At 39.8% G+C, this 22,193-nt stretch overlaps 1 protein-coding gene and 1 long non-coding RNA gene across 2 annotated transcripts in view; both read left to right on the top strand.

The window, feature by feature from the left end:
- Positions 1-22,193, top strand: part of jmjd1cb (jumonji domain containing 1Cb) — a 651,485-nt gene that overhangs the window by 109,765 nt on the left and 519,527 nt on the right. The window lies entirely within an intron of this gene.
- Positions 898-22,057, top strand: LOC117505616. Its single transcript, XR_004559175.1, has 3 exons — positions 898-910; positions 14,521-14,527; positions 21,975-22,057. It is a non-coding gene; the product is annotated as an uncharacterized LOC117505616 (long non-coding RNA).

The following is a 22,193-nucleotide window of genomic DNA, read 5'->3' as shown; positions in this document are numbered from 1 at the left end:
GCTGGTTTTCGGTGTAAATTTTAACGGCTGATGAGAGATTTTGGATTGTTTCTATCGCTGTAAGGACTTCCCATGGAGCGGGACATCACACAGCGCTCCGAGGCGACGTTGTCATCCTGTTTCAAGCTGAAAACCTCCAAATTTAAGCCTCTGTTGATCCAGGACGTCGTGAGAGAACAGAGAACTTTCAGAAGAGGTCGGAATCAGCAGTTTATCTGGACATTCCACTGTTGAAGGAGATTTTTTTAATGAAAGACGTGCGGACGGATTGGTGCGTCAGCTCGCACACGTGATTCAAATCCATATGGTTTTTAAAAAAATAATAAGGTCGGATACTTTTCTCACAGACCTCGTATTTCTAGTGCTGAAATGACAATTTAATTTTAATTGTGTGCACACTGCATTCATATGATTTATGGTACACCCCAGAATGCTTACACATAGATCTGCCAGGGGGATTCCCCAAGGTTTCCACGGTTAGTAGGCTTATATCCACCTGCATGATGGGTGTGATGTGCCTGTTCTGCAAAGCAGAAGTTCTCTTGTTGCATCATCTAATGCTGCGTTTACACATAACGACGACAAGTCACGAATGCCACGAAATATACATTCCTGGCCGCTGATCACGAATGTGATGATTCGGGGCAGAGGCATCAGGTGTCCTCAGGAACTGCTGCAACCTGTTACCACACGTTACGATTAATGGCACGTGTTGCTGGAGAATTATCGGGAACCATTACGCACGGTCAAGAATAGTGTTCCGCGTTGTTGCGCGCTATTGCGCGTAACAGCGCATCGTTAAGTTCTGTCATGTTGTGAACGAGGTGAATTGTCTCCACACACACACACCCATATTCATCCAACTGAATTCAGATCACTCCAGTTTTTCAGAAGAACCATGTGCCATGGAGTGGTGCAGAGAGGAGGAGGAGATGGACAGAGCCAGATCTGTGGCTTCATGCAGCTCTCGTCTCGCGCATTTTCCCAAACATCAGGCACATGCAGCAGGTGGAACACCTACAGGAGCGCGCTGAAGAGCACTGAAATTAGACTTGTAGCCGACTTGGTGTCAGCAATCAAACTGAATGCGGTGCAGCAGGGTTTAATTGTGCGCACGCTTCTTCCTCCGCTGGACTGGAGGAGGTGCAGAGATGTCTGGCTGCACGTGAGTCTCGCTCGACGGGTTCCTCTGGCTCAGGCTCATTCTCTCGCTCATCGGTTACAACAGCAGGTGGAACACCTGCAGGAGCTTCAGCGGGAACCGTGGAACAACATTTGGAGCCGAGTTTAATTGTGCTCACATAACAGAAAACTGAATTGTCGTGGCGCGCAGTGAAATGTGACGCCGCGTTACAAGTCATGTCAAAACTTGACAGTTTCCGTGTCACTTCATAATAATGCGTGACAGTTTGGGCTCTAAGAATTTAATTAATTTAATTAGCTTATAATGCGCCAAATCACAGCAAAAGCCATCTCAAGGCGCCTTACATAAAACAAGTCAACATAAAATTGAATAAATAATTAAAAATGAATTAAAAAAAATTTCAAATACATAAATAAAACAGAAGTAAAAGAATGAAACAAAAATAAAAACTATCCATAAGAAAGAGAATAAAAATAGGTTTTGAGCCTTGACTTAAAAATGTCCACAGACTCAGACTGCCTCACGGTCGCAGGAAGACTGTTCCACAGGGTGGGTGCACGATACGAAAAGGCTCTTTGACCTGCTGACTTCTTCTTCACCCTGGGAACACAGAGAAGTCCCGAATCCTGCGACCGCAAAGCCCAGGCCGGCACGTAGAGTTACACCAGATCAGCCAGATAAGATGGCGCCAGTCCATGGACAACCTTATAAGTCAATAGCAAAACCTTAAAATCTGCTCTCACAGAGACAGGGAGCCAGTGCAAAGATGCCAAAATGGGTGTGATATGTTCAAACCTTCTGCTACGTGTCAGAAGTCTGGCGGCAGCGTTCTGAACCAGCTGAAGACCCCTAATGCTGGACTGTGGTAACCCTGAAAATAGAACATGACAATAATCTAGTCTAGAAGAAACAAAAGCATGAATCAGGGTCTCAGCATCAGCCATGGACAGGATGGATCGCTATATTTCTCAGATGAAAAAAAGCAGTCCTAGTAACATCCCTGATGTGGAGGTCAAAAGACAACGTGGGATCAAAAATACCCCAAGGTTCCTCATTTTGTCCGTATGATGTATGACACACGAACCCAGGCTGAGCGCCAGCTGGTCAAACTGATGCCGATGTCTCGCTGGACCAAGAACCATCATTTCAGTCTTATCAAAGTTCAAAAGTAGGAAGTTACTAGACATCCAACTTCTCACTGATAGAAGACAGTCCTCCAGGGATTTTATGGGAGTGAGATTTTCCGCAGTTATCGTCATGTACAACTGAGTATCATCAGCATAACAATGAAAGGCAATCCCAAAACTCTGCAGTATACGCCCAAGTGGTGCCACATACAAGGAGAAAAGCAAGGGGCCTAAAACAGATCCCTGTGGAACCCCAAATCTCATGTCAAGAACTATCACAGGAACCACTACGAACGTTGTCACGTTCTATTAAGGATCACTACTCATCAAGACAGATCAACACGCTCAGTTACGACCTCCACGACGTGAGACGAAATGAGGGTGGTGTGTGACATTCGTGGAAAATTTTTTGACAGGCAGAAACATCCATCCAGCCATCCATTTTCTTCCGCTTTATCCGGAGTCGGGTCGCGGGGGCAGCAGCTCAAGCAAAGCCGCCCAGACCTCCCGATCCACACACACCACCTCCAGCTCCTCCGAGGGAACCCCAAGGCGTTCCCAAGCCAGCCGAGAGATGTAGTCCCTCCAGCGTGTCCTGGGTCTTCCCCGGGGCCTCCTCCCAGTGGGACGTGCCCGGAACACCTCTCCAGCGAGGCGTCCAGGGGGCATCCGGAAAAGATGCCCGAGCCACCTCAACTGACTCCTTTCGACGTGGAGGAGCAGCGGCTCGACTCCGAGCTCCTCCCGAGTGACCGAGCTCCTCACCCTATCTCTAAGGGAGCGCCCAGCCACCCTGCGGAGGAAACTCATCTCGGCCGCTTGTACTTGCGATCTCGTTCTTTCGGTCATGAGCCAAATCTCATGACCATAGGTGAGGATCGGAACATAGATCGATCGGTAAATCGAGAGCCTTGCCCCCCTACTCAGCTGTCTCTTCACCACGACGATCCGATACAGCGACCGCATCACTGCAGATGCTGCACGTGCTCCACGAATATCAAGAATATCACGCACCAACACGCACTATTAAGAAACCTATTCAGATGCGTTAAGTCACATTAAGAATGTCAGGAATGTGTCACAAATGACAGAAAAATGACATTTGTAATGCGTTTTGGTTATGTGTAAATGCACCTCAAGTCTGTGATGGGCTTGACCCCTCGTTTCCTACAACAAACCATGAAATTGAAAAGTGTTATTCCAGAGCATTACATGACTCTGACAAGACTGATCAATACCAATAGAAAAACTGCATTCAGTGTTTATTGGTCTGTTTAAAGAAATTTCACATCTCAGCTGGCTGTGAGATGTGGTTCATCTCACTGTCAGTACTCTGTGTTTTTCTTTTTCTTTCTTTCTTTATTTGAGCAAGTTAAAAACATTTATCTATTGCTCACATTCATCTTTTAGAGTCCGTACATTACTCAAAGGGAGTAGGATGAAGTAAAACTTATGTTTTCTACCCCCTTTCACATGTATTATTTTCGGCTGTGCAGACAAGAATAAATAAAAAGTTTTGAGATCATACATACCTATATAAACACACACCTTGCATTATACATAAACATATATTTACATAAATACATTACTTCTATACACAAATACCCTTGCATACACCAATACACACACTAGATTCAATGAAATTTGATAATATAACAATTTTAACCCACATACATGCACCCATGGGCAACCCGCACCCACGCATGCATGCATGTTTCCCTGTATTCAATATGACTTAATAATACGTATAACAATTTTATCCACTTATATGCACACATGGGCAACACGTGTCCATGCGTGCATGCACGTTTCCCTGTATTCAACATGACATAATAATATAACAGTTTTTTTTCCACACACATGCACCATGGGCAACCTGTGTTCACGTGTGCATTCATGTTTCCCATACATTCGATATGACCCGATAATATAACAGTTTAGATCCACAAACATGCACACCTGTATATATACTGAAAATTGTGTTATTCAGTTTCATATTTTTTTAAATATTTTAAGTTTTAAATTTGTTTTGAATTGATGTACTGTAGTACATACTTTGATGTCCTCAGTTAGGTTATTCCATAAATCCACCCCATGTCTCGTAAGGCACATTTGTTTCATTGTTGTACGAGCACACTGTTTTTTTTAATTATATTTCCTTCTTAAATTGTAACTTCCCTCTCTTTCACTAAACAATTTTTGGAGGTTATCTGGTAGTAGGTTTTGTTTCACTTTGAAAATTACTTGTAGAGTTTTAAATTCTGCAAGATCTCTAAATTTTAGGATTTTGGATTGTAAAAACAGTGTACTCGTATGATCTTTGAAGCCTGCATTATGGATGATTCTTATTGCCCTTTTCTGTTGCCTAAAAAGTGTGTCTACATTACTTTTATACGTATTACCCCATACCTCAATGCCATAACTAATATATGGTAGTATTAATGTGCAATAAATAATATATAAGGAATCCTGATCTAAGAAATGTTTGGCTTTCCCCATTATGGAAATACTTCTGGCCATTTTGGATTGTATGCTAGCAATGTGGGGTTTCCAGCACATCCTGTGATCGATTATTATTCCTAAAAATCTGTATTGGTTAACACTTTCAATAGGAACCATGTCAATTGTAAGATTTGCTTTTGTTTTCATTTCTCGGTTTCCAAAGAGCATTAGTTTTGTCTCTGAAATATTAAGTGACAACTTATTACCATCAAACCAATTTTTTAATTTAATAATTTCTATTTGCGTTTCGATCACAAGTTGTTCCAGGTTTTCCCCAGAACATACTATTGTTGTGTCATCAGCAAAGAGGATAAATTTCAGTTTTTCAGAAATGAGTTGCAAGTCATTAATGTAAATTAGAAAACGTTTAGGTCCTAAAACGGACCCTTGTGGAACTCCACAGTGTATCTGTTTGAGCAAAGATTTATATTCTCCTATTTGTACATATTGTTGCCTGTTGCTTAAATAAGATTGGAGCCAATTTAGTGCAGTACCTCTTATGCCAATTTTTTCCAGTTTACGAAATATGTTGTGGTTAATAGTATCAAAGGCCTTTTTTAAGTCAGTGAAGATCGCCATTGTATGTTTCTTTTTATCAATATTATTTGTTATGTCTTCCACTAAATCAATTAAAGCTAAAGTTGTTGATCTATTTTTTCTGAAGCCATTACTGGTTATCGTTTAATATCTTGAACTTTTCAATGTATTGATCTAACTGTACTGTATATAGTTTTTCTAAAATTTTTGAGAATTGAGATAACACAGATATAGGTCTATAATTTGAGAATAGATACTTATCTCCACTTTTATATATGGGTGTAATTTTGGCAATCTTCATTTGACTTGGAAACTCTCCATTAATAAATAAGTTATAGATATGACTTAGAGGTTTTGCAGTTTCATTAATGACTTGCTTAATTATTGTAGTGTCCAACTTATTACAATCTAATGATTTTTTTGCCTTCAATTCATTAACAGTGTTTATTTCCATTTCATCTGTTGCTGATAGAAAGAATGAATTTGAGTTTGCTTGTTCAGCACCTGTTTCTGAGGCTGAATATGGCATTTTTATTTCAGCTGCCAATTCTGGCCCTATGTTGACAAAATAATGATTAAATGCATTTACTAGCTCTTCGTTGTTATAGATTTTTTTTATCACTGTCAATGAAATAGTCTGGCAAAATACTACGGTTCTCCTTTTTCCTGATGACACTATTTATTACATTCCAGAGGCCTTTAATATTTCCCTTGTTTTGTTCTAGTTGTGTTTTATAATACATTTTTTTACAATTTCTTAATACACGTCAACTTATTTTTATATATTTTATATTTATTTTCTGTTTCGGTTGTTCTTTCTTTAATAAATACCCTGTATAGCCAGTTTTTCTTTTTACAGGCATTAATTAAACTACTTGTCATCCATGGGTTGGTTTAAGCTTGTTGTTTGATTTGAATTGATTTCACAGGGCAACATTGATCATAGAGAGTCAAAAATTTATTCAGAAAAGTGTTATAAGCCGAGTTAACCTCAGTTTCATCTAATATTACTTTCCAGTCTTGTTTTAATAGACTTTGTTTGAATATCATTATTGATTCATTTGTTTTTACTCTTATAAAATTAGTAATCTTAATATTTTTCTTAACTTTCCTATAGTTATAACTTATTTTCCTTGTTACAAATACTGATAAGTGGTCACTTATATCGTTTATTAATATGCCACTGGAAATGTCATTGTTTAATATGTTAGTGAAAATATTAATCAATTAGTGATGAACTCTGTGCAGTGATTCTGGTTGGTTTAGTTATTTTTGGATGGAATGACAAGCTATACATAGTATTTATAAAATTTTCCGTAAGCTTATGTGTACTCATTTTTAATAAATCTGTTAAAATCCCCATATATAAAAACATCTTTATGTTCAATTTTCGTATACAAATTATGCATTAGTTCCATAAACATTTCAATACTTGATCTAGGAGATCTATAAACACACATAATCAATATATGTTTTCTGTTTTCCATTTTCAATTCAATTGTTATACACTCCATAATATCATCAATAGCCAATGTCATGTTGTCAATCTGTTTTGCATGTAAGTTTTTATCCACATATAATGCCACACCACCTCCATTTTTTTTGTTTCTGCTCTGTGCAAACATCTCATAACCTTCTAACATAAAGTTGTTTGTTTCATCATTTTTTTATCCAAGTTTCTGAAATTGCTAATACATTAAACAAAGTACCCAATTGGTTCAAGTAATCTTTTATCTTTTCAAAATTTGCATGAAGGCTGCGACTATTGAAGTGGACAATTGACAACATCTCATTAGGTTTATTTTGAGTTGGTATTTGCTGGTCTTGACAATACATGCAGTCATCATTTATGTCATAAAAGTTTATATCTGGGTCGACTTCATCTGTAACATGTTGTATTTTAGATTCACTACATTCAAAAGTTTTAAATTGCATTTCTTGGTTTTGTACTTTCATTGTCCTCTGTGGGCAGGGAATTGTTAATGTTAATTTGTCATTTTGAGTTGAAGGTAAAACTAGATTTTTTACTTATATTTCATTTTTCAATTGTATTTGTTCAGTTCATGTTCTTCTTTGATGCATAATACCATAGCTTCTTCTGGTGTACCCAATAGTTTTATGTAAACTCTGCAGTTAGAGGTCCATGTTCCTTGGATTTTGTTTTGTTTCTTTATTAGACGGGCTTTTCTAGCTATATCTGCATTTTTTTGGTCAGATGATCGTTTATGTATACCTTGGTCCCTTTAAGTTTCTTTCCCTGCTTTAATATGGTTAACTTATGTTTCCTATTAGCAAACTCGTTGCACTTTTTCGTTGCATAATGGTTATTATATGACACCGAAATAGATCTTTGTCATTTGATTGGTGATTTGTATGTCAGGTGATATTGATCATTTGTCCCATTTGCAATTTTGTTTCATTTACTGTGCAATTTTGGTTCCATACATTTTGCACCATTGCATGCTGCGACCACTTTGACGTAAAAATACGATGTATTGCATTTGCGTGCATGCAGCAATCAAGCATTGACGTACCACGCACTTACACTAGCACTCGGCAACGGCGTATAGTTTACAAACAAACATGGCAGCGTTTGTTTTGGTGATGGACGACAATTTGAACAAGCTTATTTATTTATGACCTCCTCCCGATCCACACACACCTCCCCCAGCTCCTCCAGGGGAACCCCGAGGTCTTCCCAAGCCAGCTGCAAGACGTAGTCCCTCCAGCGTGTCCTGGGTCTTCCCAGGGGTCTCCTCTCGATCGGACGTGCTCAGAACACCTCTTCAGCGAGGCGTCCACGTGGCATTCGAAAAAGATGCCTCGTGTGTGGATCGGGAGGTCTGGGCGGCTCTGCTTGAGCTGCTGCCCCCTCGACCCGACCTCGGATGAAGCGGAAGAAAATGGATGGATGGATTATTTATTTATTTTTAAACATTTTTTATTTTCAAATGCAAGTCACAGACCTAAGGTACAAAATAGTTTTTTTTAATAACAAAAAACGAAACAGAACCCCATAACTACCCATAACAGGGGTCGAATTGGTTCGTGCATGTGCTAGTTTGTGCACGCATTATTCGAGAGGTGCACGTAATTTTATACTGCACTAGCACTGGTGCAAGTACCTTTATCCAAGTTTTATCAACTATAAGCACCAGTAGAATGAACCAGTAAAGGAATAAATAAGAAAACAATTTCCAGTGTGTTGTCTTCATCTTCCCAGTGTTTTATGACTCTCACACATGGAGTGAGTTGCTGTGCTCTATTTGTTGTGGAAAGCTGACAAATGTCACCAGTGGCACCGTCCCTGGGTTCACAACATCCTTATGAGACGTTCCCAATTCGGGGAGTTTCATTATTTGCTGCAGGAGCTGATCCGACTAGTCGACTAATTGCAATCGTTGACTAGTCGACTATCAAACTAGTTGTTTGTGGCAGCCCTACAAATAACTGCAGCTGCAGGAGCTCCAGTTTGAGAACCTCCTGTCTCATTCGCGCGTGCACATGTAAACAAGGAAAAGGAAAAAAAAAAAAAAACTGGCTGCCGCTGTGGTTCCTCGCTTTCTCTCCCCTCAAACTCTGTCATCATTGTGTTATCAACCAGTCACCATTTGTTTTATTATACATCTGTGTAGTTTATAAAATAATCTTCACGGACGATTAGTTCGCGCACGCACATGAAAAAAAAACCTGTCTGCTGCCGCCACCGCTGCTGCTGCTGCTCTCCCCTCAAACTCTCCCCAGAGAGGAAGAGTTTGACACATCAGAGGAGGAGTTTTAAGGTTGATATAAGACTGACTTTTGGTTGTGCAAGTAACTTTTTTTTGGTGCAAGTAATTTTTTTGTTAGTAGCACCAGTGCAAGTGGGTTAAAAAAAATGTCTTTCGACCCCTGCATAACACCCTCCCTCCTCCCCAACCCACGATCCTCTATTCTGTATAAGTCAATCAAAATGAAGTGAAAACAGAATCTAAAACAAGTGACATCCAGAAGTTAAAACCATAACACACAAACTTATAGACATGTCACAAATTACAAATCTGACTGAACTGGAATACAAAAAATAAAAATAAAATATAAACGCCTTTTAAATAAGGTGCTGAAAATAGAGTTCATGTTGTATGGCTGGGGGGCCTGGCTGCCTTTTTGTTTCTGTCTTTTGTTTTTCCTTCCAGGTGGCTTGCATTTGGGACTGAGTGGCTGTGTTGCTGAGGTTATCAGGACCTCACCCTGATCACCTGCGGCTCGTCAGGACTCACAGCTGAGGTGCATCTATATGGATTGGAACATGGTGGCATTTAACCAGGCTCAGCCTCCCTGAGCTTGGTTCTGCTGGAGGTTTCTTCCTGTTAAAAGGGAGTTTTTCCTTCCCACTGTAGCCAAGTGCTTGCTCACAGGGGGTCGTTTTGACCGTTGGGGTTTTACATAATTATTGTATGGCCTTGCCTTACAATATAAAGCGCCTTGGGGCAACTGTTTGTTGTGATTTGGCGCTATATAAAAAAATTGATTGATTGATTGATTTAAGACTGGAGTATACAGTGTGTATTTGCCAGAGACTCGACCTTGTGACCAGACGGGTGAGATCGTCGTCTCGGGAGCCATCTCATCATCAGTGGATGCAGAGAACGTCCAGGGTTTGATGCACGGTCTGTGAAAGAGGAGGGGGTGAGGTCTCACGCTCGTCAGCACACTTCCTGAGGTACGTTAGATTTTGTGACTAACATTTATACAGTCAGTAAAAGTGGTGTCCCTCACACCTTTTTATATTGAGCTGTATGTTAGTCATGTATCGGCTTCCACTGCAGTGGAGTTTTGTGAACTGGATGTTCCATGCCTGCAGGAAGTGTTTGCTGTTTGTACACCTTTAAGTGTTCTCTCTGTGTGTAGAGTGTGGACTCACATAATGGTTCCTTCTTTCACAGACTTGGTTTGTTGCGGCCACCTGGGGGGTGTTGGCGGGGTCCTTGGGTCCAAACAGCTTCTGGCTCCGGACCGTTAGCGCTGCTGGGAGCGCACCACGCCAGACCGCACTTTCTTTTGTTATTTTTTGTATCACTGTTATGTATTAAATTCAGTTAGCCTTTGTACCGTGCTCTGCTTATTTCATACTGGGTCCTTCAAACGCTGGTCGGTTCTCCGAGCTGCGTCCGACACATAACAGTTCACTTGTTTAACTGTTATTACTGTAGCTGCTCACTCTGTCGTAAAGCAGTATGATATTGTATTTAAGACCACGAAATTCACTACACTCTGGAGGGTGTTGTCTGTCGGCGGATGGGGCCAGATGAACAAGTTCAAATGTGACCACCATGACAAACTTTTTTGTTTTTGAAAAACTTTTGAGTTTTTGAGAGTTTGCTACACTGAGGAAAGCTGACCACAGTCTATACGTGAAGAAGTCGATGCATGGCATCAGGTATGGACAACATCATCATTTTAAAACCGTGAGAGATTTAAAAATAGGTTGGGTGGGTTACAACCTTATTTTTAGTGGTAGCTCATTCCACAATTTAGGGGCCGCCACAGAAAAGGCTCATGTTTTTAAATTGCTCTTAAGGACAACGAGGAGGAGCTGATCAGCTGACCTAAGAGATCGTGAGGGAGTGTAAACATGTAAAAGATCTGAAATATATTGTGGAGCTGCTCCGATTAGTGCTTTAAAAACAAAATTTTTTAAAATGTATTCTAAAATGTACTGGAAGCCAGATAAGAGAAGCGAGGATCGGGGTGATGTGTTCATGTTTTCTGATGCCTGTTAAAAGGCGAGCAGCAGCACTCTGCAGTTCAGTAAAAAATGTTACGCAGACAAAGGGTGTGGTCGGCTCGTCAAAGCTTACCTTAACAACAGAGTCTTCTTGCCAAACTGGAAATTGTGTGAGCAGAATCCACATCGCTACTTTCGTATGGTAGCTTAAATGAATCCATTTCGGTCTTGTTGCTCCGCCAGTTGTCTTAATCTTCTTCTTCTTCATGTTTAATGGTGGTTGGCAACCTCTCGTTCTCAGATGACAGCACCATTATTGACATCTGCGTAGCAACGCATGCTAACAGGGTGCGGAGTAACACATTAAATGTGAAATGGTTTTTAATATTTTGCCACCGTTTACGTGATATTTTATGGTCTGAAATCTCACACAACTAACAATCAGATTTGCGGAAACAATGTAAATGGATTAGAATTAGGGCTGAAATGATTAGTCGAATAACTCGAATAATTCGATTACAAAAAAATGTTAGAAGCAAATTCTGTGCCTTGAAGCTTCGTTTAACATTGTAGTACATGTGCCAGGCCTGCAACATCCCCCAGAAAAAAAACAGAAGCATAACAGCTAATCAAATTAGCAGTGATAATTAAAGCCTTTAAATTGAAAGTGGGTCCACGCTGATCCTCTGAAATAGACTTACTGCACATTTAAAGTGAAGCAGTGTGTTTGTCTTTTATTGAAAAACACACGGTCCGCTCGACATGGGGAGTGATTATTGACCCAGCGACCGGCTGTGTCTCTCTCTGCTTGGTGCGAGAGAGACACAGCTGTCACAGCTCTGTCCCCAGAGTGAATGAAGAGTAGGATTTCTGCTGACAATCAGCAGAAGATGTGAAAAAAAAGATAACCCAGGAAAACAGAAAGGGATAAATTAAATTTGACAATCTCCATGATGACGCAGTGACATTGTGGCATTGCTTAGGGAGAGCCCTGGACTGTTAATGTTGTTAAAAACGCAAAGTACTTTTTAATCTGATTACGCGATTATCAATCAATCAATCAGTCAATTTTTTTATATAGCGCCAAATCACAACAAACAGTTGCCCCAAGGCGCTTTATATTGTAAGGCAAGGCCATACAATAATTATGTAAAACCCCAACGGTCAAAACGACCCCCTGTGATCAAGCACTTGGCTACAGTGGGAAGGAAAAACTCCCTTTTAACAGGAAGAAACCTCCAGCAGAACCAGGCTCAGGGAGGGGCAGTCTTCTGCTGGGACTGGTTGGGGCTGAGGGAGAGAACCAGGAAAAAGACATGCTGTGGAGGGGAGCAGAGATCGATCACTAATGATTAAATGCAGAGTGGTGCATACAGAGCAAAAAGAGAAAGAAACAGTGCATCATGGGAACCCCCCAGCAGTTTACGTCTATAGCAGCATAACTAAGGGATGGTTCAGGGTCACCTGATCCAGCCCTAACTATAAGCTTTAGCAAAAAGGAAAGTTTTAAGCCTAATCTTAAAAGTAGAGAGGGTGTCTGTCTCCCTGATCTGAATTGGGAGCTGGTTCCACAGGAGAGGAGCCTGAAAGCTGAAGGCTCTGCCTCCCATTCTACTCTTACAAACCCTAGGAACTACAAGTAAGCCTGCAGTCTGAGAGCGAAGCGCTCTATTGGGGTGATATGGTACTACGAGGTCCCTAAGATAAGATGGGACCTGATTATTCAAAACCTTATAAGTAAGAAGAAGAATTTTAAATTCTATTCTAGAATTAACAGGAAGCCAATGAAGAGAGGCCAATATGGGTGAGATATGCTCTCTCCTTCTAGTCCCCGTCAGTACTCTGCAGCATTTTGAATTAACTGAAGGCTTTTTAGGGAACTTTTAGGACAACCTGATAATAATGAATTACAATAGTCCAGCCTAGAGGAAATAAATGCATGAATTAGTTTTTCAGCATCACTCTGAGACAAGACCTTTCTGATTTTAGAGATATTGCGTAAATGCAAAAAAGCAGTCCTACATATTTGTTTAATATGCGCTTTGAATGACATATCCTGATCAAAAATGACTCCAAGATTTCTCACAGTATTACTAGAGGTCAGGGTAATGCCATCCAGAGTAAGGATCTGGTTAGACACCATGTTTCTAAGATTTGTGGGGCCAAGTACAATAACTTCAGTTTTATCTGAGTTTAAAAGCAGGAAATTAGAGGTCATCCATGTCTTTATGTCTGTAAGACAATCCTGCAGTTTAGCTAATTGGTGTGTGTCCTCTGGCTTCATGGATAGATAAAGCTGGGTATCATCTGCGTAACAATGAAAATTTAAGCAATACCGTCTAATAATACTGCCTAAGGGAAGCATGTATAAAGTGAATAAAATTGGTCCTAGCACAGAACCTTGTGGAACTCCATAATTAACTTTAGTCTGTGAAGAAGATTCCCCATTTACATGAACAAATTGTAATCTATTAGACAAATATGATTCAAACCACCGCAGCGCAGTGCCTTTAATACCTATGGCATGCTCTAATCTCTCTCTGAGGTCCAACAGAACAAGCACAGAGACGAGTCCACTGTCCGAGGCCATAAGAAGATCATTTGTAACCTTCACTAATGCTGTTTCTGTACTATGATGAATTCTAAAACCTGACTGAAACTCTTCAAATAGACCATTCCTCTGCAGATGATCAGTTAGCTGTTTTACAACTACCCTTTCAAGAATTTTTGAGAGAAAAGGAAGGTTGGAGATTGGCCTATAATTAGCTAAGATAGCTGTGTCAAGTGATGGCTTTTTAAGTAATGGTTTAATTACTGCCACCTTAAAAGCCTGTGGTGCACACCCAACTAATAAAGATAGATTGATCATATTTAAGATCGAAGCATTAAATAATGGTAGGGCTTCCTTGAGCAGCCTGGTAGGAATGGGGTCTAATAAACATGTTGATGGTTTGGATGAAGTAACTAATGAAAATAACTCAGAACAATCGGAGAGAAAGAGTCTAACCAAATACCGGCATCACTGAAAGCAGCCAAAGATAACGATACGTCTTTGGGATGGTTATGAGTAATTTTTTCTCTAATAGTTAAAATTTTGTTAGCAAAGAAAGTCATGAAGTCATTACTAGTTAAAGTTAATGGAATACTCAGCTCAATAGAGCTCTGACTCTTTGTCAGCCTGGCTACAGTGCTGAAAAGAAACCTGGGGTTGTTCTTATTTTCTTCAATTAGTGATGAGTAGAAAGATGTCCTAGCTTTACGGAGGGCTTTTTTATAGAGCAACAGACTCTTTTTCCAGGCTAAGTGAAGATCTTCTAAATTAGTGAGACGCCATTTCCTCTCCAACTTACGGGCTATCTGCTTTAAGCTACGAGTTTGTGAGTTATACCACGGAGTCAGACACTTCTGATTTAAAGCTCTCTTTTTCAGAGGAGCTACAGCATCCAAAGTTGTCTTCAATGAGGATGTAAAACTATTGACGAGATACTCTATCTCCCTTACAGAGTTTAGGTAGCTACTCTGCACTGTGTTGGTATATGGCATTAGAGAACATAAAGAAGGAATCATATCCTTAAACCTAGTTACAGCGCTTTCTGAAAGACTTCTAGTGTAATGAAATTTATTCCCCACTGCTGGGTAGTCCATCAGAGTAAATGTAAATGTTATTAAGAAATGATCAGACAGAAGGGAGTTTTCAGGGAATACTGTTAAGTCTTCTATTTCCATACCAAAAGTCAGAACAAGATCTAAGATATGATTAAAGTGGTGGGTGGACTCATTTACTTTTTGAGCAAAGCCAATAGAGTCTAATAATAGATTAAATGCAGTGTTGAGGCTGTCATTCTCAGCATCTGTGTGGATGTTAAAATCGCCCACTATAATTATCTTATTTGAGCTAAGCACTAAGTCAGACAAAAGGTCTGAAAATTCACAGAGAAACTCACAGTAACGACCAGGTGGACGATAGATAATAACAAATAAAACTGGTTTTTGGGACTTCCAATTTGGATGGACAAGACTAAGAGACAAGCTTTCAAATGAATTAAAGCTCTGTCTGGGTTTTTGATTAATTAATAAGCTGGAATGGAATGGATTAATTGATAGAATACTCGATTACTAAAATAATTGATAGCTGCAGCCCTAGTTTCAACTTTTTTGTTTTTCACCATTTTCATCCCTGTGAACAATTTTGGATTGGATTCTTTTTGAATTTGCTGACTGTTTTTGCAAGTTGATTGAGAACAGTTTTGGATTATATTGGACTTCTACAACCCCTGGCAATAATTATGGAATCACCGGCCTCGGAGGATGTTCATTCAGTTGTTTAATTTTGTAGAAAAAAAACAGATCACAGACATGACACAAAACTGGACTCACTCAATTCTGAGGAATAAATTACGGAATCACCCTGTAAATTTGCATCCCCAAAACTAACACCTGCATCAAATCAGATCTGCTCGTTAGTCTGCATCTAAAAAGGGGTGATCACACCTTGGAGAGCTGTTGCACCAACTGGACTGACATGAATCATGGCTCCAACACGAGAGATGTCAATTGAAACAAAGGAGAGGATTATCAAACCGTTAAAAGAGGGTAAATCATCACGCAATGTTGCAAAAGATGCTGGTTGTTCACAGTCAGCTGTGTCTAAACTCTGGACCAAATACAAACAACATGGGAAGGTTGTTAAAGGCAAACATACTGGTAGACCAAGGAAGACATCAAAGCGTCAAGACAGAAAACTTAAAGCAATATGTCTCAAAAATCGAGAATGCACAACAAAACAAATGAGGAACGAATGGGAGGAAACTGGAGTCAACGTCTGTGACCGAACTGTAAGAAACCGCCTAAAGGAAATGGGATTTACATACAGAAAAGCTAAACGAAAGCCATCATTAACACCTAAACAGAAAAAAACAAGGTTACAATGGGCTAAGGAAAAGCAATCGTGGACTGTGGATGACTGGATGAAAGTCATATTCAGTGATGAATCTCGAATCTGCATTGGGCAAGGTGATGATGCTGGAACTTTTGTTTGGTGCCGTTCCATTGAGATTTACAAAGATGACTGCCTGAAGAGAACATGTAAATTTCCACAGTCATTGATGATATGTGGCTGCATGTCAGGTAAAGGCACTGGGGAGATGGCTGTCATTACATCGTCAATGAATGCACAAGTTTACGTTGATATTTTGAACACTTTTCTTATTCCATCAATTGAAAGGATGTTTGGGGATGATGAAATCATTTTTCAAGATGATAATGCATCTTGCCATAGAGCAAAAACTGTGAAAACATTCCTTGCAAAAAGACACATAGGATCAATGTCATGGCCTGCAAATAGTCCGGATCTTAATCCAATTGAAAATCTTTGGTGGAAGTTGAAGAAAATGGTCCATGACAAGGCTCCAACCTGCAAAGCTGATCTGGCAACAGCAATCAGAGAAAGTTGGAGCCAGATTGATGAAGAGTACTGTTTGTCACTCATTAAGTCCATGCCTCAGAGACTGCAAGCTGTTATAAAAGCCAGAGGTGGTGCAACAAAATACTAGTGATGTGTTGGAGCGTTCTTTTGTTTTTCATGATTCCATAATTTTTTCCTCAGAATTGAGTGATTCCATATTTTTTTCCCTCTGCTTAGTCTAAAAAAGTAACCGTTACTGACTGCCACAATTTTTTTTTCCTGATTTCTTATAGTGTTTCTTAAAGCCAGAAAGTTGCCATTTGAAATGACTTTAGTTTTGTGTCATGTCTGTGATCTACTTTTTTTCTACAAAATTAAACAACTGAATGAACATCCTCTGAGGCCGGTGATTCCATAATTTTTGCCAGGGGTTGTATTTAAAGTTCCTCTTGGACTGTGTGTTTTCTCTTGACCTTAAAGGACCAGTGACACCCACCAAAATGTATGTTCCTTTTCTGTTGTTTATAAATTAATAAAATATCAAATGACACGGATCTATTTTAGATGTTATATAAAACAAATAATGAATGTTTTTTCAGCTAGGCTGTGCTCGTTGAATGGAACATTTCATTTTTCACCTCATAAAACATTATTACCATTGCATTCTTAAACATTCATTTGTATAATCAAATCAAATCAATTTTATTTATATAGCGCCAAATCACAACAAACAGTTGCCCCAAGGTGCTTTATATTGTAAGGCAAGGCCATACAATAATTACGGAAAAACCCCAGCGGTCAAAGCGACCCCCTGTGAGCAAGCACTTGGCAACAGTGGGAAGGAAAAACTCCCTTTTAACAGGAAGAAACCTCCAGCAGAACCAGGCTCAGGGAGGGGCAGTCTTCTGCTGGGACTGGTTGGGGCTGAGGGAGAGAACCAGGAAAAAGACATGCTGTGGAGGGGAGCAGAGATCAATCACTAATGATTAAATGCAGAGTGGTGCATACAGAGCAAAAAGACAAAGAAACACTCAGTGCATCATGGGAACCCCCCAGCAGTCTAAGTCTATAGCAGCATAACTAAGGGATGGTTCAGGGTCACCTAATCCAGCCCTAACTATAAGCTTTAGCAAAAAGGAAAGTTTTAAGCCTAATCTTAAAAGTAGAGAGGGTGTCTGTCTCCCTGATCTGAATTGGGAGCTGGTTCCACAGGAGAGGAGCCTGAAAGCTGAAGGCTCTGCCTCCCATTCTACTCTTACAAACCCTAGGAACTACAAGTAAGCCTGCAGTCTGAGAGCGAAGCACTCTATTGGGGTGATATGGTACTATGAGGTCCCTAAGATAAGATGGGACCTGATTATTCAAAACTTTATAAGTAAGAAGAAGAATTTTAAATTCTGTTCTAGAATTAACAGGAAGCCAATGAAGAGAGGCCAATATGGGTGAGATATGCTCTCTCCTTCTAGTCCCTGTTAGTACTCTAGCTGCAGCATTTTGAATTAACTGAAGGCTTTTCAGGGAACTTTTAGGACAACCTGATAATAATGAATTACAATAGTCCAGCCTAGAGGAAATAAATGCATGAATTAGTTTTAGACAAGACCTTTCTAATTTTAGAGATATTGCGCAAATGCAAAAAAGCAGTCCTACATATTTGTTTAATATGCGCATTGAATGACATATCCTGATAAAAAATGACTCCAAGATTTCTCACAGTATTACTAGAGGTCAGGGTAATGCCATCCAGAGTAAGGATCTGGTTAGACACCATGTTTCTAAGATTTGTGGGGCCAGGTACAATAACTTCAGTTTTATGAGTTTAAAAGCAGGAAATTAGAGGTCATCCATGTCTTTATGTCTGTAAGACAATCCTGCAGTTTAGCTAATTGGTGTGTGTCCTCTGGCTTCATGGATAGATAAAGCTGGGTATCATCTGCGTAACAATGAAAATTTAATCAATGCCGTCTAATAATACTGCCTAAGGGAAACATGTATAAAGTGAATAAAATTGGTCCTAGCACAGAACCTTGTGGAACTCCATAATTAACCTTAGTCTGTGAAGAAGATTCCCCATTTACATGAACAAATTGTGGTCAACAGTATCAAAAGCAGCACTGAGGTCTAACAGAACAAGCACAGAGATGAGTCCACTGTCTGAGGCCATAAGAAAATCATTGTAACCTTCACTAATGTTGTTTCTGTACTATGATGAATTCTAAAACCTGACTGAAACTCTTCAAATAGACCATTCCTCTGCAGATGATCAGTTAGCTGTTTTACAACTACCCTTTCAAGAATTTTTGAGAGAAAAGGAAGGTTGGAGATTGGCCTATAATTAGCTAAGATAGCTGGGTCGAGTGATGGCTTTTTAAGTAATGGTTTAATTACTGCCACCTTAAAAGCCTGTGGTGCACACCCAACTAATAAAGATAGATTGATCATATTTAAGATCGAAGCATTAATTAATGGTAGGGCTTCCTTGAGCAGCCTGGTAGGAATGGGGTCTAATAGACATGTTGATGGTTTGGAGGAAGTAACTAATGAAAATAACTCAGACAGAACAATCGGAGAGAAAGAGTCTAACCAAATACCGGCATCACTTAAAGCAGCCAAAGATAACGATATGTCTTTGGGATGGTTATGAGTAATTTTTTCTCTAATAGTTAAAATTTTATTAGCAAAGAAAGTCATGAAGTCATTACTAGTTAAAGTTAAAGGAATACTCGGCTTAATAGAGCTCTGACTCTTTGTCAGCCTGGCTACAGTGCTGAAAAGAAACCTGGGGTTGTTCTTATTTTCTTCAATTAGTGATGAGTAGTAAGATGTCCTAGCTTTACAGAGGGCTTTTTTATAGAGCAACAGACTGTTTTTTCCAGGCTAAGTGAAGATCTTCTAAATTAGTGAGACGCCATTTCCTCTCCAACTTACGGGTTATCTGCTTTAAGCTGCGAGTTTGTGAGTTATACCACGGAGTCAGGCACTTCTGATTTAAGGCTCTCTTTTTCAGAGGAGGTACATCATCCAAAGTTGTCTTCAATGAGGATGTAAAACTATTGACGAGATAATCTATCTCACTTACAGAGTTTAGGTAGCTACTCTGCCCTGTGTTGGTATATGGCATTAGAGAACATAAAGAAGGAATCATATCCTAGTTAAACCTAGTTACAGCGCTTTCTGAAAGACTTCTAGTGTAATGAAACTTATTCCCCACTGCTGGGTAGTCCATCAGAGTAAATGTAAATGTTATTAAGAAATGATCAGACAGAAGGGAGTTTTCAGGGAATACTGTTAAGTCTTCAATTTCCATACCATAAGTCAGAACAAGATCTAAGATATGATTAAAGTGGTGGGTGGACTCATTGAGCAAAGCCAATTTGTAAATGAGTTGATAATACAATGAATAATATTGACTGTGTCGGCTGGATTTCAGTTCTTGAGATGTGCTGTGAGTCATATTACACAGTTGTGCATTTTTCACAGAGAACATTTCTTTTATGAACCTAGCCTTTTTTTCTTTTAAGCTTCCAACAGTCCATTTGTGTTGATTTTTTGAACAAGTGTGGAATACAAACTGAAACTTCTCCTTATTCCTTTGTTAAATGTGGTCTCAACTTTTCAAAGTTTTCTCTTTACAGCACCAACAAAACATGCCTGGCGAAATGGTGTGTGAGAGACAATAGCACTGAGGCTGTGTAGGCTGTGTAATTAAATTGGAGTTAAACTTCAAGCTGGTATGTCATCAGGTTTGATCAAAAACATAAACCACTGAAACCTGTTTACATTATGTCCACATTGTGCTTCAGTTTTAAAGCAGATGTATTGCACAGTTTACACAGCTTTAAATTGGTTATATACAGAAAAAATTTGAAGGCATGAAGAAACTGAGTGCAAGATTAAAATCTTTGTTTAGGACTGTTTGTGTCAGATGACTGTGGTGATGTCTCTTTCACTTTTCACAAATTGTGCCAGATATTGCTTCTAATTACCTGATGTTTTTTCAGACAAACACCACATAAATTGTTCATGTATTTCATCCACATATAATGAGTCAATATTAGGTTATGAGTTTGCAGCCCGACATTGGCAGTGTACGAGTGGTGAAGCGTTTCATGGCCCATAACTAACAGCGTGATGGACTCTTACCTGTCCGTCTGTTTGTCTGCATGTGTTTATACCTGTGGATCTGTATGTTTGTCAGGGATGCACGATTATACCTCAAAAACCTCTGTATCAGCGGAAAATGGTCATTGTTTGCCTTTGACTACAGGGGGGGAATTAGTGTAGCTGAAGCGGCGGCATGTGTGAATCTCGCTTCCAGAGCAGGTGTGACTTCAGCAGGTTGTCTTTGCTTTCACAATGTGACCGACCAGCTGGAGAAGCTGAAATGAATTATATTTTGGATGTGAGCGAGGGGTGTCTTCAGGGCAGTGATTGACAGCGGTCCTCACCCACTGGGTGCGTGAATTGCAACCAGGAGTTTTTATGTCATGTGCAGTTATATTGTCAAAAATATTTTTATTTTTTAATATTCAAAACATTTTAAATGATAGTAGTCAGTTTCTCCAGAATGGACATTTTGGTTCCAGGCGCTCTTTCCATTGTCTCTCTTCTCAGCCACAGCGGGGTTGTCGGTGCACCCATAGCCCTGCCTCCTTGTTGCCTCTCGTCTCAGTCACTCGTTGAATGCAAACGTAACATATAGAAATGCAGCCTATTTCACGTTCTGTTATGGTGTTGTCTCTTTAAGGATGATGAGTGCGGAGTCCCTGCAACCCATTTTTGCAAGTGCTGTTTGGAATATCTCACATTTGAACAGTGTGAGGAGCTAAGTGCTAACACTTTACCTCAGCAGTTGAGGATCAACACACTAGCTTTGATAAAGAATTTCACAAGATTTGGGAGAGCTTCAATTTCAACTCTTCTAAATATAATGAAATCACAAGTGTATTGTTCTGTTGGCCATTTATAAAAGCTCAACTTGTTGTCCATAGAGCAAGCAGTCTTTAAGCAGCCACAGACTGGAAGCACACAACAGAGTTTAGCTGATAAGAAAATCAGTATTTCCTCTGCAGTATTGTTGGCCGGGCAGCCTGCCAGGCTAGTGAGAGCTCTGCCAAACCAGAAATCTTTTTGGCACAGGCGAATAACAAAAAATATCCATGAATCAGCAGTCATTACGGGTTATCCATAGTGCTTCATTCAGCGCTGAGACTGTTCACGTGAGACCCCATGAAAATATAACAGTCATGGAAATATTGTGAAGCTGTTATTCTGTTTTGTGACACAGTGGACTTTTGGAGCTCCTCACATGTTTAAGCCTAAAGAGTCCTTAATTAAATATATATTAAACATGTAAAACTGTTGGGCTGGGGGAAAATTGGAGCTAGGAATGAGGTTAATGGCAGCATTGATGCAGAAAAGTGCATTGAGATTTTACAGTAACATGTGCCGCCTTGAAGGTGACAGCTTTTCCAGTCACATCCGTGCACATTTCAACAAGACGATGCAAAGCCACATTCTGCACACATTGCAAATTCATGGCTGCAGAAGCAGACTGTGCAGATACTGGACTGGCCTGCCTGCAGTCCCGACCTGTCCCCAACAGAGAATGTGTGAAGAATTGTGAAACAGAAAATAGAATGACAATGAACCTTGCACCCCTTAAAATACGTCACATGTTTTTTTAACCTCCCAGTTAGCAAGACATCAAAGTATTCATGATTGTAAGTCTCTGCGCACGTGCTCATAATTAGTGGTCTTTGATGTTTTTTT

The sequence above is a fragment of the Thalassophryne amazonica genome, unplaced genomic scaffold, assembly GCF_902500255.1.
Source record: "Thalassophryne amazonica unplaced genomic scaffold, fThaAma1.1, whole genome shotgun sequence".
Lineage (NCBI taxonomy): Eukaryota > Metazoa > Chordata > Actinopteri > Batrachoidiformes > Batrachoididae > Thalassophryne > Thalassophryne amazonica.
This window is presented reverse-complemented; position numbering and strand designations above follow the sequence as displayed.